Raw genomic sequence first — 24,129 nt, 5'->3', positions numbered from 1 at the left:
TATCAAGAAGATGTTATTTGCTGTTTTACCAACCATTACATACATTTTCAACAAGTCACTTGAAGAAGGCATTTTCCCTGAAAACTGGAAGTTTGCTCTGGTTCGCCCTCTAAATAAAGTTCCATCACCCAATAAAGTTGAGGATTTCAGACCAATCAGTATTTTACCTGCATTGTCCAAAGTGCTAGGAAGACTCATTCATGCTCAAGTTGTAAAATTTCTAGACAACAATAGTAAGCTTCATAACTTTCAATCAGGCTTTAGAAAATTCCATTCAACTGAGACAGCTCTGCTTCGTGTCACTGATGATATAAGGTTAGCTATGGACCAAAGAAAATGCACCATCCTCGCCCTATTTGATTTTTCTAAAGCATTCGATACTGTTGATCATTCAGTCCTTCTGAATAAGTTGGCTATTCTTGGTTTCAGTCACAACTCGTTAGTTTGGTTTAAATCCTATCTATTAGGTAGGAAACAATGTGTATCTGTCGGTGACAAAAAGTCAACTTGGAAAAACGTTATGCATGGAGTACCACAAGGTTCAATTTTAGGCCCTCTTCTCTTCACTTTGTATGCTAATGACCTTTCTTCCATTATCAAATTCTCCAGTTTCCATACTTATGCAGACGACCTTCAAATCTATTTAAGCTGTCCCATGACAAAAATTAATGAAACAGTTGGAATAATGAATCAGGATATCAATTCGATAGTGGAATGGACAAAGAAAAATGGCCTTAAGCTTAATCCCATCAAAACACAACCCATTATAATTGGATATTCTCGTCTTATAAACAATATTGACCTTGAATCGATTCACAAAGTTAGTGTAGACGGTAATGACATTCCTTACTGTAGCTCAGTTAAAAATTTAGGCATTATTATGAATAATACTCTTGACTGGTCAGAACGAGTGAACAAAACTTGTAAAAAGGTATTCTCAGCCATGCATGCATTGAAGAAAATGCACGATATCCTCCCTAGAAACATTAAATTTTTATTGGTTCAATCTCTCATCTTCCCACATTTAATGTATTGTAATTCTGTTCTTAACGATATGCAAGTCACTCTGAATGATAAACTACAGCGTTGCCAAAATTATTGTCTACGTTTCGTCTACTCTCTCCAACGCCATGATCATATCACCCCAGCCCACATTGCTAGTTCAACATTGAAGCTTCCCGATCAGAGGCTTTTTCGAATAGTCAAGCTTGTTAGAGATATCTTGAAATACGGTAATCCGAACTATTTTAAAGATGATTTCAAATTTGTCTCTGAAGGTAGGAGGATAGATGCTTCACATACTAGAACCGGAGAAAGTACTTTAAGGATACCCAATCATCGAACTACTATTTCCACAAAATCCTTCTTAGTCAGTGCCTGTCGTGCATGGAATACACTTCCTGTTTCTATCAGGTCTATCGAGAGCCGAGCGAGCTTCAACCTGACTTTAAAAAAACATATTTTGGAACAAATGACTGAAACTGTCCGGCCCTAGAACGATCACATGACAACCATCCCTCACCCATTCCACCAATATAAACCTTTAAACCATGTTATAGAACGAATTGTATATATATATCATATAAACTCATGTTATTTCAATTATCCACTGCATACTGCTGTATATTACTGAAATTTGATAACCCTGATCTACTTTCAGCCTACTTCATTTTATTAATCAATTATTTGATCTTATCTACCTATATAATTATTTTACTTTATCAATTTTCTGTTTTTTTCTCTTCAATATTCATATTGATTAAAACTTTTACAATATTTCCATTAATAAATAAATCCCTGGTTTAAATAACGAAATTAACGTTTTGGTAGAGAGTTAGTGGGGAGGATATTTTTAATATTCTTCCCAAAGAATGGACATTGATATGTCCAAAGCTCCGCCAATTTATGTAGATGCATAACAATATGATTATTATCTATAGTTATTATATTACAAATTGCTTTTTCATATAATATACAGTTCAATAGTTATTTTATTAGTCTATATTATGTAAATTCATCTATAACTTTGCTGTATTGTAAGCTATTGTATACAAGTGTATAAGCCAGTATATATTGTAATCTACATAAATAAAGTACTCAATCAATCAATCAATCAATCAAGTTTGCATTTGAATAATAAAATTCTATCGAATTTTGAGCTTATTTTCAATTTTAGGTGAAAAAGTTAATAAACGTTCATTGTAGTGATTTTCATGCTAAATCGTTTCCACTTAAAATTTTTCGTTAACATTGTGTCTGAAGCCTGATAATTGGAAATCTAAAATCTAACTTTGCATAGATGGGGTGAGCTCCTGAAAATTTTACAGATATGGGACTTGTGCAGTTGATAGAGTTTATCAATGACTATTCTAGGTATGAATTTGATGAGAATCAAGTTTGGAGCCGTTTTTGAAAAACGTATGAAAATTTAGATATTGGGGTACCTAAATTTTTTGGAAAGCAATAAAAGCAGGGCAAGGAAAGTAAAAAAGTTCATTCTTATTCCCTCAATGAGAACATAATAGTTCAATCATTATTCTCATCCCTTGAAACAAACAATACATTCACGCCACAATCTTTCTTATAATGAACAAGACATATTATGAGTTTTCATCCATATAATCACAGTTACTATAATTTCCCAAGGGAAGGCACAATCAGGTTCATGCTCTCAACTGTCTCTTTTTCAATTCATATAACTACAATCCGAATCAAAATGTAGTTTATTTTAATTTCAATTTTCAAGGAGCATTTTAAACTTATAGTATGTATGGTATAGTATACTAGCTTGCAGGTTCGCTTCAATCACCTTATCCATCCAGGCAAGCTTCATTTGGTTCTCGCTGGACCCCCAGATGGATCATTCAAAAATAAAGATCAACAGGCTCGCTCCGCTCAACTGCATTTCTCTTTTGATCTTGCTTTCTTCCTTGAAAAAGTCATCAGAGACTTGATTCAATCAACGGTTGATATGAATTATGTAGCGCAAGATTGCAAAAATATCAATTTTTATCACAAAGAATAAATATTCAGCTATCTCCCAATCAGGGACTTGTTCAAGAAATACCAAATCTGAACATGATCTGTCAATTAGTTCTTAAAAAGGCGTGGAAAACGCAGGAAACCGATATAAAACCGTGGAACTTTGGCTTATTCCAAGACCCTCCCAATAAAACATTTTTATACCTCAGATGAGCCTGTGTGAGAAATTTGTCTCAATCAGTTCTTACAAAACTTGAGAAAAACCGCTAGGAGCGTTGGTAAAACGCTGTAAAACCGCCTTTTTAAGCGTATATTTGGCATAATTCGGAGTCCTGTTGAATCGTAATATATTTCTAGACACTTTGAAATCGCTGTCGTTTGGTTTTTGAAAAGAAATTTTGAATTAAATTTCTTTTGTTAAGACAACGATTTTCTAAAAATATTGAAATAATTTACAAATTGTTGATAATCAGTAATAAGGAAACCCTATTAATGAGTATTCGGTATTCTTATCTCATATGGAATGAACTCAGGAAAAATTCGAGCAAACACAATCAATGTTTTGAAATTCATTATTCAAAAACAATTAGCACTTCACAAAAATATAACATATGGCACATGATAACAACATTATTCTGAATTGAAGATAAATGTCCATATACCCTTAGTTAAGTCTTTCATGAGTTTCAATGACAGGAAAATTTGCTCAATCACATTACCTCGGTACCGAGTTGTCACGGAGTATTTAGTAATGATGTTCCATAATTTCTCAATAGAAAACACAGCTTGGCAATATTGTCCCCTATCCTTCATATCCGTTTTAACCTGTTCCTCGTATGATGGACTTGGAGTCCCTTGTCTCCGAGTCATAATATTACTGTGGATTACATAATATTTATCAGAGCGAAATAATAATAATACTTCTATTTTACTAGCGTAAATTACTTTTGAAGTTAGTCAACTCTCAAAATGAACAAGAATTTAGATATCAACTTCGCATTTAAGCTACCAATCTGCTCTATCTAAAGTATCAATTATAAAGTATCATGATTATAAATAAATAATATAACAAATATATATACGCAAACCTTCAATAGCGGGTTTACATATATATCAAATCTTCACATCATGTCGGAATATTCAAACATTCGTTTAATAAAATTCAAAGAGAGAAACTGAAGTGAATAGTCACATCGTGGAGTTTTTAAATCAAGGGCTGCTTGCCCTTAATATAAAGAGAAAATAATTTCTCTCTTCCACCAGTACAAGCACTGTCTGGGTGCTCACCCAGAGCTGGCTGAGTCATATATCTACACGTGAATAACAGAAATAAATAAAATTTTTATAAAATAAAATAATATTTAATACTCTCTTCGTTCTTCTTCTTCTTTGTTTCTTCTTCCTGAATGTTGATACTCATTTGCCATATTATGAAAAAAGGGAAATGAAATTTGATTAATAATCAAAATTCGTTCCAACTTGCTGAGTTTCTGTGCGAAATTTGAACATGATCTGTCAATTAGTTCTTGAGAAGGCCAAGAAGACGTAGGAAAAACGCTCAAAAACCGATGATCTTGGGCGGAGCTTAGGGCTTTAACCTTAGGCGTCTTAACTTCAGGTGGAAATTAACTTCAAATACAACATTTTTATACCTTAGCTGAGCTTGTGTACCAAGTTCGAACATTCTTTGTCAATTAGTTCTTGAAAAAGCTGAGAAAACGCGGGAAAATGCAGATTTTGGGCTTATCTTTGGAAATTTTCTCCAAACTCTTCTTAGTGCGCCTCTAGATGGGCAACTAAACAAACCTGCCTGATTTGAAAGAATTTGGTGTAGTGGATTTTTAGTTCTGTTGATTATGAATGAATGAATGAGTGAGTGAGTGAATGAATCAGTGCCATTCCGCTTTTATATTATGTAGATGTAGAGCTCAGAGTGTGTTACTAATACTACTCAAACTGATTTGAGTGATGAAACGTAATTGCTAAAATATTAATTGCTAAATGTTGAATGATGATGAACAATATTTTCTAGAATAATCATTGAATCAACAAACTTAACTTGATAGAACCGATACAATATTATAATTATGAAGAGCTTTCTCATCTCATTGGTGTAGTCAGTAGTGAACCAACAAGTACACCTCACATAATTATGTTCCAAAAATAGCATCGATTCACTTCAATAATCATTATCTAATCTTCAATCAGCGGCGTATAATCGTTGAAAGCAGGCATCGAATAATCAAACAATGGCTGATGGGAAGGAGTACAATAATAGAAACGGGACCATCTGGAGAAAGGTCTCTCACTTATCTTGCTGCTTTTCTTCCAGGATCCGCTCTCACTTTAGAGAAAATTACAAACAGTAAACAAGAGTTGGCTGAGTCTCCCCCACCCGGCGCTTTCCAGCGACGAGGAGCAGAGAAGATCCTTGGTGATCCTCGGTCTTCAGTGCGACGCGAGTTCTCGGCTAGGCGTGACGTAGGTTGGTTGGTCCGCGCAACTTTGGTGATCAAGTGAGCAGAGCACCACTTGTACGCGTCATTTCTGTTTGTTTTCACGTTACCCAGGACTTGACTATCATTACCTGCCACCATTTCACACATCGCATCATTGTTACACACACAACTCTGGAGAGGGATTGTCAAGGTAAATTTTTAAAATTTAAACTGCCTTTTAAAAAAATAGACGGTAACAACGATATATCAAAAATCTCATAAATTTGGATAATCCTATTTATTCATTAAAACAATATCCATATACCAGCTTGACAAATTAGAATGAGCAGGGTTTCATCATAATAGTGATGATGATCCAACCTCATCATTATATTAAATATGAAATAATATGAATTTATATTATTATGGATTTTCCTCTCCTTATAGTTTTGATGATGTACTTATTGTATGAATGAATGTTGACGTATTCTTTTAAGTATCATATATTGCAATCTTGTCATCAGTTTGTTATAGTTTTTTTATGATTTTACAAAGTCTTAACTGCTTCACGTTTATTACCCTCTAGCTAGCAGGTAACCCGGGCTCCGCAAAGGTTTAATTAAGAACTTGACAAACTGAAAACTTTACCTTCTGGAATCTCGAAGAATTGAAAATAGGCCTATAACCATCCTCGATAAATTAAGAATCAATAAGCAAAATTTCAAGTTTATCAGTCGAGTAGTACAGTAGTGATGATGCGTCATTCGTGAATTTCCTATCCTGTACGGTTATAAGTCAGTTCTTTCCTTTATTATTATAGATTACAGAAGAACTGGAACTTATTATTCTTCATTATATTATAGTGGTTTAGGCCTATGATATTTCCATTATCTGACATCAATGACAATGACACACTTCTAGCAAAGTCACATCTCTAGCAATCTTGTCAATTGAGTTTAGAAAGATTTGCAAGGTAGTAGAAGGTAGTAGCAACAGTAGCTTGAGTGACATAAAACTAGAAATATATCTGTTCAAACAAGGTATAAGATACACTGTTGAACATAGGAGAAATGGACAGCTGCCACAAAAATCACTCTCAATAATTGAATATTGTCACATAAGTGGTGTACATAGTTAACATAAGTTGTCTAGGCGTCTCCATATAAGATGTTCAGTTGTGTTTCTGAGGGTGATGCCCAAATAAGCTAGTGAGTTGAATGAGAAGCATGATGAAGCATGTGGACCTACAGCTTCAGGTGGATTCCGAATCACCGGGGAGGGAGCGAATTCTGAACACAAGTGAGTGGAGTCGGCATTTCAAATGGTTTCCTGTCCAAGAGGAGTAGCGGGCGCAAAGTTAAGCGATAAGATACCACGGAGCCATCAAATTAGTTACCGTACTAATTTGAAACACAAGTGAACAAAAGCGAGGTGATTGAATTGGATGATTTGTTGATATAGCTTCGAAGGATTCATGTGAATTGATCCCAGCAAATTGAATTTCATACAGTTTCGTTCATCCATCAAATATAAAATATCGGTTTCACCAAGGTCGGTCAAGAGTCAAGACATTTTTACATGGTCGAATCTCAAATGAGGATCAGTTTACAACGAATGCAATAGAGCATTATGATTTCTATAGCAATAGTATCTATCGATAACTCCGGTGCACGCGGATAGAGCGTACCCACTTTGATCATGTTCAAATGTCTTGACCGAGTTTGGTACAACCGGACTTTAGATTGTTTAAATATAGAAACCTGGCTTTTGGAATATGTCTAGGGAATCTCATAACGTGATGATTTGATATAATTATAAATAATCTAGAAGTTGAATCTGATCCGTAATATACAATTTCAAAGAGCTTCCATATAATGTTGAATTTTAGGACGAAAGTTCCTGAAATTTCATTGAAACTTTGGAAAACTTAAAAAATCGAAATATCATATAAAGTTGATATGTAATATACTATAAGTAATAATACTCTCGATTTATATGGAAAAATCAGTCTGGTTTAGCTAGAACTAACATCTCTATGGTTTGCCTGTAATAAGTTCAAAATTAATGTATCCAAGACAAATTGCATTATGTTTAGCTTACCCGAGATCAAATGAGTATTTGAAATGAGAAGTTATCCCTGTAGCTGACTGAATCTATGTGATTCGCCCCATGTACCAAACCTGTTGATATTTTGATCCCATTATTTCTATAGACTCCCTAGTATTCCATTTTTCGCTCACCTGTTTACGTGCGACTCCCTCCAGCCGACCACAAAGGAATCTTTTGTGCTGGATGGTTTTTTCTCGTGATTTCATCAGCCAAGGGTTCAGGAGGGTTCATCAACCAAAAAACAAATATTAATGGGAATGAATAGTGAATCTGATGAATCATCGTATTCTACTCCTTCATGTTATGGAAACCATGTAAACTTTTCATATCATAGAAAACCTGTGCTATTTGTATCACTCTAATTCTTTGACATGTTGTTCATCAGGAGGACCATGTTGGTTTTTGTTAGGATCTTCATTGGGAGTAAAATGTGAAGTTTGTGTGAGGGTTCCTTGATCCTGAGAGAGGTGTTGATGACCAACAATCTTCCAGATAATCCAAGATCAGAAACTTTTCACCTTCTGAAATTTGTAACCTTTTTACCTAGTTTACGACCACATCATTTTCATCCTCAAATAAGTTGAGGGTTTGAAGAATTTTTGCTTGAAGTAAGTGAATAAGACGTTTCATAATCGAATTAACGCATCAATTAATACAACATTTGAGAACTTTGAAAAATTTGTGTGAATTTTATCAGGAAGTGAGAAGTTATATCGTTATATTTTTGACAATCGAGTAATTTCAGCAACGTAATTTCCTTCAACGAGTCGTTGAACTTGAAGAAAAAACGTTGAGAACTGAAAACAAACAGAAGGTCATTTCTCGAATGCAGAAGAGCCATTCTGACAAGACCAAAAATCGTGAATCATTTTCAAATGGCTTGAAGGATATACATTACTGTAGTGGAAAGAAAAGTATCCTTCAAGAGATGTCATCCATTAACGTTCTTCATTGTTTTCGGAAGTGAAGTATGGTTTCTCACAGCATGTGATTAGAACTAATTCATGTGAAATGTTGATGCAAACCTTGCATTCTATATTCCAGTTAATGCTCCACAGACAATTGGTTACATTGGTAGATTCAGTGAGGGTCAAATAGAACGACCCTCAACATAAAATCTAGAAGACAAAGGGGAGAAAAATAAAGAAAATTGTTTGATAAATTTCTGTCTAGGAGATTGATTATAATAATTGAATTGAGTGTGTATGACGAGTTTCCTATGAGGTCGTACAGTATAGAATGGCTTCCAATGGAAAAGCAACATTCCTTCATTTCTAATTACTTACTTTATAGTATATTAAATGTCAAGAAAATCTTCAATTATCTTTATTTATTCTTCAATGAGTCATACAATAAGTACTTGATAGGGAGAGTAAAAATAAGGTAACCTTGTGCTAATCCTCTCCCCAATTTAGATGAGGTTTCGCATAGTCCGAAATAAGAAAAAATAAGGCAACCTTGTGCTATTCCTCTCCCAAATTTGGATAAGGTTACACATAGTCCGCATTGAGTCTTGTAGTTGTTCACTTCACAAAATTCTCAGTCCTTAATTTTTTTCACAAAGTAGATTTTTAAATTTAAACATTTTCCAAATGGAAATCTGTGTTGAAATTGAATTTGAACTCATGCTGCAATTCAAAAACGTTATTTCTTGAAACGGGAATTAGTTTCAGTCATCAAGCACTGCTTCAAAGATGGTGGTTAAATTACCACCTTCAAGTTCACCGTTGAATTGAATGTGGAAAGATTTGATGACAGCAGTTATGGTCGTAGCACCATTGACCATTAATGTGGGAGGAAGATTTTTATCCGTGCAGACAGCTCAAGAGGACGTGACTTTGACATTGGACGGCAATTTCCCTCATTAAAAACCCATTACTGACATTACTCTACACTCTGAAAATCGTCAAAATAATATTCACTCTGACACTATGAAGTAACACAATTCAAAGCGCAACAATTTTTCACCTCATCAATTTGGCAACATTCCTTTGCACTTTTTAGTCAGGAAGTTCACTTTTGAACCTATGGTTGAAAAAACCTATGCAGCCTATCTACCGTACTAACTTTTCTTAGGTATCGTTTTTATAGACCGAACGAAGTGAGGTCTAAGATTCAAGTTGACGGTTTGGCATTTCTCTTAATGTTTAAATGTTTGAATGTTTGAATGTTTGAATGTTTGAATGTTTGAATGTTTGAATGTTTGAATGTTTGAATGTTTGAATGTTTGAATGTTTGAATGTTTGAATGTTGAATGTTTGAATGTTGAATGTTTGAATGTTTGAATGTTTGAATGTTTGAATGTTTGAATGTTTGAATGTTTGAATGTTTGAATGTTTGAATGTTTGAATGTTTGAATGTTTGAATGTTTGAATGTTTGAATGTTTGAATGTTTGAATGTTTGAATGTTTGAATGTTTGAATGTTTAAATGTTTATATGTTTATATGTTGCGCATTTACGGCGAAACGCGGTACTGTGATAGATTTTTATGAAATTTGACAGGTATGTTCCTTTTTTAATTGCGCGTCGACGTATATACAAGGTTTTTGGAAATTTTGCATTTCAAGGATAATATAAAAGGAAAAAGGAGCCTCCTTCATACGCCAATATTAGAGTAAAAATCAGACTATAGAATTATTCATCATAAATCAGCTGACAAGTGATTACACAGATGTGTGGAGAAGCCAGTCTATTCCTGTATTTCCATAAGGTCTATGGTTTCAATCAGGTACTTGTGGATGAGAATACTGCGTGAGGTCTACTGTTCACAGGACTACTAGTACTATTCCTTAGGTATGAAAAACCTATGGAAATGTATCTGAATCATTATTGAGATTAACTATTGATAATGAACTGTAATGTTTTTCGAGTGATAAAGGGGCTAAGAAGTCATTCTCTAACTCATTTCCTTCAGCCTGATCTGGACTGAAGTAAACTCAATCATTGAACAAGTTTTATTCATTGAATCTGTCAATAGTTGACATTTGAATCAAAGTGCAGTACATTATTTTTTATAAATATACAGTATATTAGTATCCTCAAAATAGTACCTAAAATCTCACGCACTTACAAAACCTACTAAACATCATACAGACTATTAATCTGCCTGCGATTCCTTCGATTCTCATCCTGCCTGACATTCTATATAATCGTATCATAAGTTGTCACTCATTGTCGATGAACTGTCACACAAGTCATAGGCATAGAATCGTTGACAACAAATCATAATAATGATTACATGAACAATACTTCAACTCATAGACTGACAATCAGTTCAACAACTTTATCCATCGCAATTGTTACATCCTTTCAATTCGAATCTGAAGACTGAAGCATTGATGGCGTGACACCTCTATTATCATCACGTGCCTTTGATCCAACAAGAGTTGATTCGCAACCGCACAAACCGTTCTGGTCGATTGACTGGAGAACAACTGACCAACAAGAAGAAGAGAAGAAGTGCAAATAGGATGGACAATCTTGTCAAGAATGATGGTCGATTACTAACAATCCGAGAGTGAAATCAGCTGACATTGGTCTATCAACATCAATGAAGAGAGTGAAAATGAACAACAGTGTTTTGTGCCTATCATGCTACGCTTATTTCGGCATTGTTCGGTGCTCATCAGTTTCACACTTTCGATCTCATTTATCTACATAGTGATGATGTTTACACAAAGGACAAGCGATGATTTTGGCATGTGATAGAGGACTGCTCAATGACCTTGAGTGAAAGTTTTGATTAGTGACACTTGACAGCTGATAAACAATGGTTTCGATTGTCTCATTTCATGCATTGTTCCAACACAAGATGAAACCTTCTGTGATTGAGGAGAGATAGAAGTTTGGAGAAATCTGATGTTTGTGATTTTCGTTTTTGACAATTATTTTGACTATAATGAATTTGTGATTTGGGCTATCAGACAGTGACTTTGACAGACGGAAAGGTTTCAGAAAATTTTGTTTGGTGAAAATTCAAAGTATGCTTACCTACGAATTAAGGCCGGGACACATATAATCGCACCGAGCCCGCGCCGACGTACGGCCGAGCTAAGGAACACGGTGATGGTGGTAGGAGAACACATTATATCCGTATGACAGCTGAGCGGCAGCAGTGTTTCAGTTCTGTTGTGCTACTACTGTGGTCTGATTTCTGAATGATGCTTGGTCATTTGATTTTCGGTCCAGGAATAATGAGTTGAAAATTTAAAATTTTAATGTGTTAAACTATTGTTTATAATATAAAACTATTAAAATTGGAACATCCGATTTGAATTTATACTTTTTAATTTCAAACTAATTACCTGTAGACACAGAAGATGAGAATCATATTGCTGGTTTATATTTCGGTGTATAACAATACCATCATCAGTCATGTATCGGAAAATATTATATCAGCAATAAAATTGCTATCTTATGCCTTCTGCATCTACATGTAATTAGTTTAAAATTTAAAATCTAGGACACAGTCACGGGTTCTTTTATTATTATTATAATTATTAATTATTGCTTGTTCTATTATTAATTATATTATGTCTATTATACCTTTGGCTTAACTTATTTGGTTCTACTATTACTTTTGGTTTAACTTATTTTTCTGTTCAACCGTATTTCTCTTCCGTATCTCTTCAATAATTTTTTCCCTCTCAATGTTAAGCGAAGCCGCACCGTCACCGTCAAAAAGTAAACTGAACTAGCCGGTGACGGCGCGGGCAGCAAACACGGCGACGGTGCTGGCGCGGTGCGGTTGTATGTGTCCTGTCCATAAAAAATATAATCATGCAGTAAGCTGGAACATAGGCTGTAACTATGAGCACGACACATTCCAGATACTCTTCACTCTGAACTATAAGTGATGAACAACGTAATATCTCCATCTATTAGCATAGTGAAGCATTCTAAAATATGTTCAACATTTGAAACGAATGAAAATTTTGTTACTTTCTTGAGCTATTATTTACTTTCCATCACCAACTGCTACAGGCCTCATCATGATTGAAAGCTGAACTATGAAGTAACGATTTTGATTGTTTATTAGAGTACTAGTATTTGAAGTATGAGTGTACAATACAGTAAATACAGTATTGTACTAATCACTATTGCAGGACAGATCAGTACTAGTGAAAAAAAGTACGATTTTTTATTGAGGTTTATTATTATTCGGGAAGTATTCCAGGGAATACTTAACCACAATTCCAATAGAATTCATGAAAAATATTTAGATTGTCTACTGTGACCTATTCGTCTATGACTCATTCTTAGTTGAGGAATATCAAGATGCGTAATATAAAAGTTAAAGTGTTGCCCTAGTCAAATGATTGAATAATAGTATTGATGATCATCTCAAGCATGTTTTACGTTGTCGGTATTTAGAATCTGTGGCTCAGCTCCAGTGAATGTTTTGAGATATATATCTGTTGAATTTGTCTCACATCCAATATCAAAATCATTCACCGTGGTATAGCAGTAAGTCAGATGCAATATTGATTTATTGAGTAATTTTAATGAGCATATTCCATACACCTAACGTGAATAATCAGCACTGATCCAGAACAACAGAACAACATGGATCAAGCCAGTTACAAATTAAATAGAGTATGGAGTCATAGAATAACCTATCAATGGCTTTCTTATAGGCATGTTAATATTAGCTGTTCTTGGATTATATTATGGCCATTCTCTGAAGTGTTGTGTTTGGCATTGCTTGCCTGTCTGTAGTCTGCATATTTAAAACAGGAAAAATATGTTTTATTAAAAAACTCAATTTATACTATACGATTGTACTATATGCGGTCTAGGAAGTAGACCTAATTGAAGAATTTAGAAAATATGATCGAAATCATATCAAATTAGGTGAGAAAACATTATCAATTTTTCGAGGATGTCCGATTGGTGAATGACAATACCAGACCAGGGTCGCCACAGACATGAGACAAGCGTGAACCCCAGATGTCTGATGGTCTGAATTGGCTTCCACTTTCCCATCTTCAATTACAACCAGCATGCTTTGAACTATAATGATCCATACAGCTGGGTGCAACCTATTTTTCATTTCCTCAGTACGTAATTAGTGAGTGAGCGAGAGCTATAGAGTCCCACTAGGTCCTGATCCTGCGACACTTGCACCACTTTCATGCTGAGAAAAATGTTTAAAATCATCTCCCTGTTGTGGGTGACAATAATGATGTCTCTCCAACTATCTTGCAGGATTTAGTAGATGTAGTACATTATTTAGATAGTGGATGCTGAGAGTATAAAACTGCAGTTACAGAGAGTGGAGAGTTGTATATCTTGGTACCATCCATGAAAACGATCGAGCTGTTCAATTACAATACAACAAAGATAGAGATTTTCAAATGTAATATAAATTAATTTATCATATAACAATAAAGATAATAATTGCACTGTATAAACGATATAGAATACTTTTAAGGAAACTCCAAAAAAGTTACCAGTTCTATACTTTGATCAATAATGAACTTTGCGTATATGCAATAATGATCAGATGCACTTTGAAATCTGAAGAAAAAACTACAACTTGATATGGAAGACTCAGTTAGTAGGGATGTATCCTACAATAAACTAAGTTTTCTTTCATAGATTTTAGTAATTCGAATGAGAGTTTTTCAAGTTTTTGAGGATGATGCTTTCATGAGTTACATCTATGAGAATACTCTTCTCTTATAATTGATGTGATTTCTGACATGAAATTCATAGTATCTCCAATCTTACATGTGTCACACAAAGTCGCAAGTTACGACATCAAACAGAGTATAAGTGGGATTTTAAGAAGATTATTGAGGATAAGAAGTGTAATGAACTATGTTCGGGGTGAGCTCCTTTACAATAGGAAATGATTTTGAAAAGATTGAAATCAGTGTCAATGGACAAACTCCCAAAATGAGTTTTAGGAGCTCTCTTACCTACTGATATTTTATTTGAAATTGAATCTTCCACTTATATTTTTGATATTAAGTCTTGGCTTTCATAGAATAGAATAGAATAACTGCATTTTGACCTAGGGGGGCAAAGTTAGGGCGTAGTTGGTTCTTTCTTACACTTAACCCTCCAATACAATACTAAATTATAATTGAACAACGAAACTCAGTAAAATAAAACAAAACAAAACAATATTTTAAATGAAAAAATTGTAAAAATAATAATAACCGACCGATATCACTCAAATATTGAAAATCCTCTGCAATATACTTAGATGTTCCAGTTTTAAAGTTCTTATGCAGAAAAATAACAGCATGGAGTGCCCTACAATCATGCAGCCTCATGAGATTAAGTCTTTCAAAGTATTCAGTCACATGGTCATCACGTCTGAGGTTGAAGATGAAGTGTACACAGTAATTGTGGGCACGCTGCATCCTATTTAAAAGTTGAACTGTCATATCAAGAGTCACTATGTCACAGTAGTTGAAAATTGGAAAAATTCAAGGTCTTGACCAACATAATCCTTGTGAAGAAAGGGATACAGTCAGCAATATCATTCAAAGTCATAATGCCCGCAATGACTTTATTGCAAGTCAAGGTTACATGATTTGTCCAGTCCAAAGTCTTGATCATAGTGAGTCCCAAATTTTTAACATCTGAACTGTACTGCAATTGAACGTTGTTGATTGTAATGTATGGTCCATTTGAAAATTCAAGTGTGTTCAAGAGTCTTGAGTAGCGAATCATAATTACCTTTGACTTTGTCTCATTAATTTTGAGTCCATTATTTGTAGACCATTCAATTACCCTGACCAAGTCAGCTTTGATCTCCCTCACCATAATGCTGAAATCATTATTGTTAAAGTCTTTGTAGATTTGTAGGTCGTCTGTACAAAGGTGGTATTTAGAAGTAAGTAAAGTAGTAGTCATTTATGTAAATGCAGAGGACCCAAGACTGAATACAGCAGAGGACCCAAGACTGAACCTTGAGGAATGCCTCTATTTACCTCACGACAGCCCGAACATGCATCCCTGACCCTCACACACTGACATTGACCCTGCAAATAAGACCTTACCCATGCCACAGTGGAGCTGGAAAAGCCCAAGCACCTTAGCTTATACAATAGAGTTGGGTGGAAAATGCTATCAAAAGCCTTGCTAAAGTCAATAAGAACTAAAACGGTTAGCTGCCTTTCATCCATAGCTCCATAGTGTCGCTGTGACCGCTTCGGAAACCTGATTGAAAATCACTAATCAAACCAGATCTATGAATATATCCGCTCATCCGAGAGTGAAAAATAATTCCCAGAACCGTAGAAAAGACAGACAATAAACTAATGGGCCTGTAATCAGGAGGAGAGATGGGGTTGGGTTCCTTGTTCAAGGGAATCACAATTGAGAGCTCCCACTCATCAGGAAAAACCGATGTCATGAGGGAAGTGTTGATCAAATGGGTAAGGAAAGGGAGGATCAAAAGTAAAAGAGTTTTCAGGAACTTGATTGGGTTGCCATTTGCGCCAATAGCATTACTTTTTGATTTAATACTTGTAAGGAATACCTCTTGCTGAGAAAATGCAGAGAAGTAGAAATTATCATTTGAATGAATGTAAGGAAGGGAATTGAAGAGGGCTTGGGCTTGATCTAAACTCACAGGGATATTGGTGAAAAAGACATTGAGGTCATCAAGTGAATAGGCTACATTTGGGACCTGCCTCTCCTTACCAGCTCCAATCCCCCTCAAAGCACGCCAAAATGATGAGGATGATGACTTCTAAGTTATGGTAGAAACGAGCTCTAGCATTTCTGATTATTTGTTCACAAGAGTTTCTTGAATATCAAATCAAATCAAATCGTTTATTGCACAAAAATATATACAGAATACAACTGAAAGGAAATTGACAACTTTGTGCTACACGTCGGCAAAAGAAAACTTGTACGCCGACGTGGAGTCTTAATATAACTTATTCACTTATACATTAATATTAATATATAAAATGATCCTACAATATTATAATATAGGCTAACAGTAATTAACATTCAACCAACTAAATATTCCATTCTAAGAAATAACAATAAATTAAAGATATACATAAAGCTGAATTTAAGATTCATACAACATCAATCAATATTAAACCAAATCATTAATTGAATAAAAATAATTTTCTTTCACCCAGGTATGGAAATCTTTTATTTTAGGCTTCTTTAACAACCATCCTCTTGGAACTTTATTATAGAGTTTATTTCTCAAATATGAAATACTTCTACGGGATAGGGTGCTATCAACTCTTTCAATTGTGATTAAGTTTTGAGCGACTTGTCTAGTTTCTCTTTGAAAATTTTGAATATTTTTTAATTTGAGCACATGTTTCTTAATAGTCTTTAAAATGAACAATTGTCTTATAGTGAACAGATTGGAATTTTGAAACAATGTGACACTTGGGAAATCTCTCGGATACCTCATTATTGTTTTGATAACTAACTTTTGTAAAACAAATAGAGGTTTTAAAGTTGAATCAAAAGTTCCTCCCCATATAGAATTACCATACTGAACTAAGGATTGGAATAGAGCAAAATAAACAGATTTTAGTAATTTTAGACTCAAAATACTTCTAAGCATGTACATTTTTAAATTGACCACCCTTAATTTTCTACAAAGGTAGCTAATCTGAGGTGACCAGCGTAGATGCTTATCAACAAAAATACCAAGATACTTGTAATTGTTTACACTCTCAATAACCTCATTGCAAGAATCACATGGATACCTGTTACAAGCATTATTCAAACAAAGCCTGTTCATATCTAGATCTCCTCTTGTTGTTGGACTGAAGGTCATACATTTTGTTTTACCAAGATTTAGTCTCAAATAATTACATTTTAGCCACTGAGAAACCTTATAGTAACCCACTTTTGTTTGCTTGATAACATCTTCCCAGGAACCTTCTTGGAAGATAAGTGCTGTGTCATCAGCAAAACAAATTGTCTTAGACCCAACTGAGTCCAGTACACTAGGCAGGTTATTAACATAGATCAAAAATAAAACTGGTCCCAATACAGTCCCTTGAGGTAGACCCCATGTCACATCTCTAATCTCACTATTACTACCACCACAGCTAACGATTTGGCTTCTACCCCTTAGATAACTTTCAAAGAAATCTAACTCTATTCCTTGAATACCAATATTAGATAGTTTCTGGATCATTTTATCATGTGGTACTGTGTCAAAAGCCTTGGCCAGGTCCAGAAACATTACCAAGGTTTTTTTATTTGTTTTGAAACCATTGTATATTGTCTCAGTTAAGGACTCCAATGCATCCTCTGTGCTTCTACCCTGTTGGAAACCAAACTGCCTCTTATCAAGGATTTTATTAACATCTAGATATTCAACTAATCTTTTCTTTACCAATTTTTCGAAAATTTTAGAAATAGAACTTAGCAAGCTAATTGGTCTATAATTTTGAGGTATTTCTTTACTCCCCCCCTTGTGTAAAGGAATAACTTTTGCATGCTTGAAATGCAAGGGAAAGTATCCAGATGAAAAACAACAATTGAAAATTTCTGAAAGAGGTTTAGAGATTGTGCCAGTTAATAGTTTTAGCACGCTGTTGGATATGTTACCCCATCCAGGTGCCTTATTATCATTCAAACTTTTTATTACTTCCTTGATTTCTGTTTCAGTAACAAAATTGAAATTAAATGCATTTTCAATATCTATTGTTTGTTCCAAATATTGATCTTCATTCTGTCCATGTATATCAATTTCCTGCGCTTGATTTATACCTACATTCACAAAATAGTCATTCAAAGCATTAAGATCTTGATTTACATGTAATTGTGAATTCTTATTTACCCCAATAATTGCTTGATTTATCACAGACCATATCTTCTTAGGGTCACCTTGAGCTTTATTTATTTCTGATTGATAATATAAATCTTTTGCTTTTCTAATTAGATCTACTATTCTATTTCTGTAAGACAGGAATTTCCTTCTCAGCTCTACATTAAATGGTTCATTTTTCAATCTTTTATATAATCTATCTCTTATAGTTATGGACTTTAGAATTCCATTGGACATCCAAGGTTTCAAATGTTTTTTAGTTAAATTGACCTTTTTAATAACTGTTGCTCTACTGATGCACGTTTTTACATTATTTACAAATTCATTTACTAATGTTTCAATACTTCTATTCGCGTCAATCTCCCAATTCATTAAAGCACTCTCCTCTAACAACTTTTCTTTATTAACATTCCTCACTTCAATAAACTTACATTATACAATACTTATACAATACTTATATTGATTATAATCATGAGGAGTCTTCGACTGCCTTGCCCTTTTACACTAATAATCTGATTCCCGAATCAGCTGGCGGATCTCGTCCGTGAGCCATGGAGCAGGATCTCTGGTAACGTTGCGGTTTTTGAAAGGAACATGTTTATTAAAAAGGAAGAGTAAATTGCTATTGAGTGAATTTAGCATGAGATTTACATCATTAGTATTGGAATTGCTATGCAAGTCAAGTTTAAGTGTATCATTAAATAGAAAAGTTGATATTGTTATAATCCCGGTGATTACTTTCGGTTTAGGTTTGGGTCTCTTAATGTTGTAAACTAGATAAATCAAGTCATGTGCTGAAAGACACATGGAAAATAATAAACCGAAAGGAATTTGTCCATGGCTCACAGCCCATCTCCTATCAGCAACCGCTACAAGATCTTACAATGTGTTCGAGGTGGATGTATGGTGCGTGGCTTGGAGAGGTAGCAAGGTCATACCGTTTGCAAAAAACATAGTGATCAGTAGTACTTTGTCATAAGTATCAGGTCAAGAAGGTCAGTATTACAGTCACCCATGATAGCCACATGTTCATAAGGAACCCAACAGAACCGCCTCAAATTCGGACATGAAACAATGTGAGGGGGCCTGTAGCATACTGGAATCAAAATTTTCACTCCATTACATTTTATTTCAAAAAACATGTATTCAGGCCGCGATGGACGGGAGTTATCTGATGAGAACTTATGAGTAGGCCGCAGAGTACACTTAATGAACGCTGCAACCCTCCGCCATTCTTGTGCAAACTATCATTGCGAATGATAACGAAGTCGTCAAGAGCAACGAGCTGACTGGGGAAAGTTTGCATGAGCCAGGTTTCAGTATAAGTACAATATCACAATCTCCACTGGAGAAAGTGCACCTGTACTCATCAATATGGCAAAGGGGGGATTGTGCGTTAACATGAGCAATCTTAAGTCGATCGGGATAGGGCGACACTGCCTGCTTGAGAGAATCGGTGACACTCAGCGCGGCCGCACCGTCATCCTGCCGCACCGACATTCAACGTGTCAGGGCGACTGCCACGGAACAGTGATGCGGAAGGGGGGGAGGAAAAAGCCAGGCGCGGAAAAGTAGCAAAATCAAAACACACCACATTCATACTAGCAAGCAATCACAGAAGTGGAAAGCAGAGAAAGAAAGATAGAAAAAAAAGATGAAAGAAATAAAATTAAGATAATTATAATACGGTACAGCACTATAAGCAAAGAGTCGGAACGCTAGCTATAGGCTGGAGCTGTTCGGCTCCTATAAGATAAAATCGAGGTTACAATTCGGTTGTTGTGATAATAATTAAAAAAGAGAGAACGAATGAAAGATCAAAAGCATTTCAGGTTAAGATTAGATAGACAGCAAACTAGAATACTGTAGAATGTCGATCAATACGAGAGTCTAACGGAATGAAAGATAGTGTGAATCCGATTCTACTATTAGAGATAACAGATAGGAGCAATCACGGTAACCCTCAGGCAAATAAAATAGATTGGGAACAGAGGAAATGAAAGAATGTAGTGCGAGAGAGAGAAAAGGAGAGAAATCCAATAATAAATTGTTAAGTGAGAGCAGAAAAGTAATGAATTATAATGGAAAGATAAACCACCAAATGGATCATGCACTCTTAAGACAGAACACATTTCTACGCAATAGTGCAAAAAAACAAAAAACAAAACAAAAATAATCGTCTAGGAAAGAGAAAATAAATGAATAAAAATATTTCAAAAATCAGTGTAAAATAGAAAATAAATAAAATAATAATAAACCAATGATAAGTCTTTCACAGAAACAAAGATAATACGATTTATAAATTCAATTTCATAGTTCAGCTTTTACTAAATTTATCAGAGATTTCTCCGAAACATAATTCTATCCCTCTCCCTCCACTTTACCGTACCATCAACAGTTCATTAGAGAGAAATATAGAAAAAAGGTCACTATTTTATTCTTCCAGTATTTCCTAGTCAAGTTGATGTCCAGGCTCCCAGCGATATATTGATCGGGAATGAAGAATATTTTTTTAAAGAGAGCTACTCTCATTCAAAAATGAATAATTAGGGTTTCAAAACTTGATGTGAAAATAAGTCACGATAATTATGTAGAAAAAGATCTGAACACAAGTCTCCTTTTTCTATTTTCAAACATCTCTTTTCTCGTTTTCTCTCATCTCGTCACATCTTTTTCTTGCTGAGGGTGATGCCCATGATAATGAGAGATGAATGGAGCTACAGTTTTAGGTGGGTTCCGAACCACCGGGACGTTATTTTACAACTAATGACTCATGTTCAGAGGAGTTGGATCAAGCGGTCACCCTTCCAACGAGAGTATCAGGCGCTACAGATTTGTTTATTGCATTACATATTGTAGAATAATTTTCTCATGTATCATTACAATAAAATTACAAACACAAGCAAACCTATAATTTTGGCTCATCAAAAATTTTACTCTCTCAATTATTTCACATAATTATTCTAATCAGAAGTTATCTTTCGATGATTATTTGAATATCTCACTACAAATGTTCATCTTGTCTTCATGTAATCAGTTTCTTGATCTTTGTCACGGATCAGAATAATTACCTCATATCATACAGCATATGACGTTTCTTATTATAATCTGGCATTATAGTGAGAGACTAGTCTTATTCAGAAGACCTTGCATGTTTCCCATGAGTGGGGGATTTTTCCCAGCGAACAATAGAGTGAACGTGCTGTTAGCCTAAAAACCGGCAAATTCAACACAACTATGCAAATCATTGTGTTTTCTTCTTATATTTTGATACTTTTTGTAGATGCTTTCACTCTCAGTTGGAGAAACCAGAATCTTTTATGTATTATTCATGCATAATCGAGCCTCTTATCAAGTTATTACGATTATTATCTAAACCATTGTCGTAAAGAGAATGTTTTTTTGCTGAAGGTGATGCCCACATGAGCTTTAGGCTAGTGCTTGGATAATGAGACAGATGATAATGAGAGATGATTGCACCTACAGTTTTAGGTGGGTTCCGAACTGCATTATAAAATTACTGGACTAGCAACTGGATCATAAGAAATTACTCTATAAGGACTTGTTGTACAACCTTAGTAAGTAGAACAATCAATAGTAATCAGCTTATTAATGCAAATGTCTGACTTCCTAGAAGTAAAGGATCGATAATTTAAAGAGTATGTGTATATTAGCATAGAAAAAATATAAATCGCGTATCATATCCTGTTCGATATTAGGCAATCTAAAGATTCTTGTAGAGACTAGCGTTTGAGTATGAAAAGCACGAAAAGTATAAAAAGTCCTGAGAGTTCTGAGAGTGTGCTTGCCGAGCATGGAGTTTGGTTCTTCTCCAAAGAGGAGGATTGAAATATCTCTATCAATCATGTGATGTTGATGAAACAAGATGTACGTTTCTCGAATCCCCACCTTGAATTCTCTTCTGTATTGAACAGAAGCATTCACTCTATAAACTAAGTTCAAAGAGGTTTGGTCGTTATGTTCAAGTAGACCGTATTCAAGTTGAATTTTATGACTACAAATCAGCGATTACTACTAGAACCAATAGTTTTTCAGTTTATCTCTATGGATAAATGTTTTTTCTGATAAACGATTTTTATCTGCCTGTAATGATTCTCCTGCATACCATGACAGGAAAAAGCATATACCATGCTGATAATAAATAGTAGAAAGGTGAAATTTCAAGAATCAAAATCATAATTGGAAATTCAACTGCATGAGTTTCAGAGAGCAGACACTGATGAGAGAAAAATTTGATGAATGATTGTATACAGCTAGCAACTGGGAGACGAACTAATTTCGATAATAACTTTCCCTTGTAGTGTTATACTTCTTCTGAGTTAATCAAAGTGCTCACTGGAAACTTGTAGATTCACGTCTAGGTTCAATGTCTCTGAACATAGTGAGATAGAAGACACGTTGTTGTCTTCCTAGGAGAAATTGTGCAACACGTTTTTTCTCCGACCCTGACCCACCAACCATCCACAGTCTCTTAGATGGAGAATAGTTGGAAAGACTGCTTGTGAGAAACTTATTAAACATCAAGTTTCTTCCCGACAGTAGAAGATGTTGATGGTTTCCATTTTTTGTAATTAATTAAAAAATATTTTCATCTAAGACTCACAATAGCCATCTTTATCTGTGCCTCAACCTTTTTAAAAGAAATTGCACCCCAATTTCCATACCGTCCCTCTGAATAAATTCATAATGGTTTTGGAGGCATGGCTGGAAAGAAATGCCTTCCACAAAATTGAGGAATTTAAAGATTTGAATGTTAGAAGTCAAAAATTTGCCTAAAAATAAGTAGGCTATCTGAGTCTGTGAATAAATTATGAATAATATTAATTTTGGCAAGACTGTAGTAAGTAGCAAGTAGGTTCTTAGTACAGATTTAACAGTTAAAGAAAAACCCCTATTATTGTTCTCCAGCCGTATAAATGAGAAAGAAATAACAAAATATAAACTCAATAAGAAGAGAAATACATGAATAACCAAATCAATTGTGGAGTGGATGTCCTCATATTTTACTAGACCATCTTATTGTACAGATTAGGGTAAGCGCCCTGCTATCGGTTTTCAAAGTGCTTGAGGCCATTTCCGCTGACAACCAGAGACGATCTGCAAATTTACTTTCCGGTGGTTCGGATCCCACCGAGTCTCACTCTCCTTTCCGGCTCACCCAACTCACACTATCATCCACTTCATCAAATAAGGAGTTCATTGTATTATATTCATTCCATTGTCAATGATTTAGCCCAGGGCTTATGTGTGCATCTTCCTCGGAAGGAAACGGATGATTAACGGACGGAATGTTCTCGAAGGATTTTTGTAACATTAAGACAAATTTGAATTTAGCTATGCAAGTGCTGGAAGTAGTTTACTAGTTCACTCTCATCAAAACAAGTTGGTACCAGCTGATATATCATTCACGATTATCTACAGGAGGATTATCAATCGTATTCATTTTCATAAGGAATTTCACTTGGAAAAGTGAAAAAGTGGAGAAGATCTATTATATGATGCAGAGATACTCGAATAGTATTTTGAATAATGGGATGTGACCAGTTTGGTAGTATCACGCTCAGTGGGCCCTGAAATGGACAATGGCATCATTGAAGCTTGAACACTCTCATTGACCACTCTTCTTCTTTTCATGGCAGGAAGAGAGTGAAAGATTGATGAATGATCGACTGGGTAACGGTCTGCCAGGCAACCACTGATTTGTCTAACAACCGCCGTTCAGATAATATACATTGCGGCAGGTCATGAAGATAGTACTATTAAAAACTTAACTCCACTCTTATAACTCTGGAGTGAAGAGTAGC

General features: G+C 34.9%; 1 protein-coding gene across 2 annotated transcripts in view; it reads left to right on the top strand.

Moving 5' to 3' along the window:
• The first annotated feature begins 5,398 nt into the window (after nt 1-5,398).
• LOC111055705 overlaps nt 5,399-24,129 on the top strand; it is a 44,214-nt gene continuing 25,483 nt past the window's right edge. The window contains exon 1 of one of the 2 annotated variants that reach the window (XM_039437905.1): nt 5,399-5,631. The gene's annotated coding sequence lies outside the window, so the exon portion shown is untranslated. The remainder of the gene's footprint in view (nt 5,632-24,129) is intronic. The other variant, XM_022342971.2, reaches the window with a different exon arrangement.

Source organism: Nilaparvata lugens, chromosome 11 (assembly GCF_014356525.2).
Source record: "Nilaparvata lugens isolate BPH chromosome 11, ASM1435652v1, whole genome shotgun sequence".
NCBI classification, from domain to species: domain Eukaryota; kingdom Metazoa; phylum Arthropoda; class Insecta; order Hemiptera; family Delphacidae; genus Nilaparvata; species Nilaparvata lugens.
The sequence above is the reverse complement of the archived record's forward strand: the minus strand, read 5'-3'. Positions and strand labels throughout refer to the sequence as shown.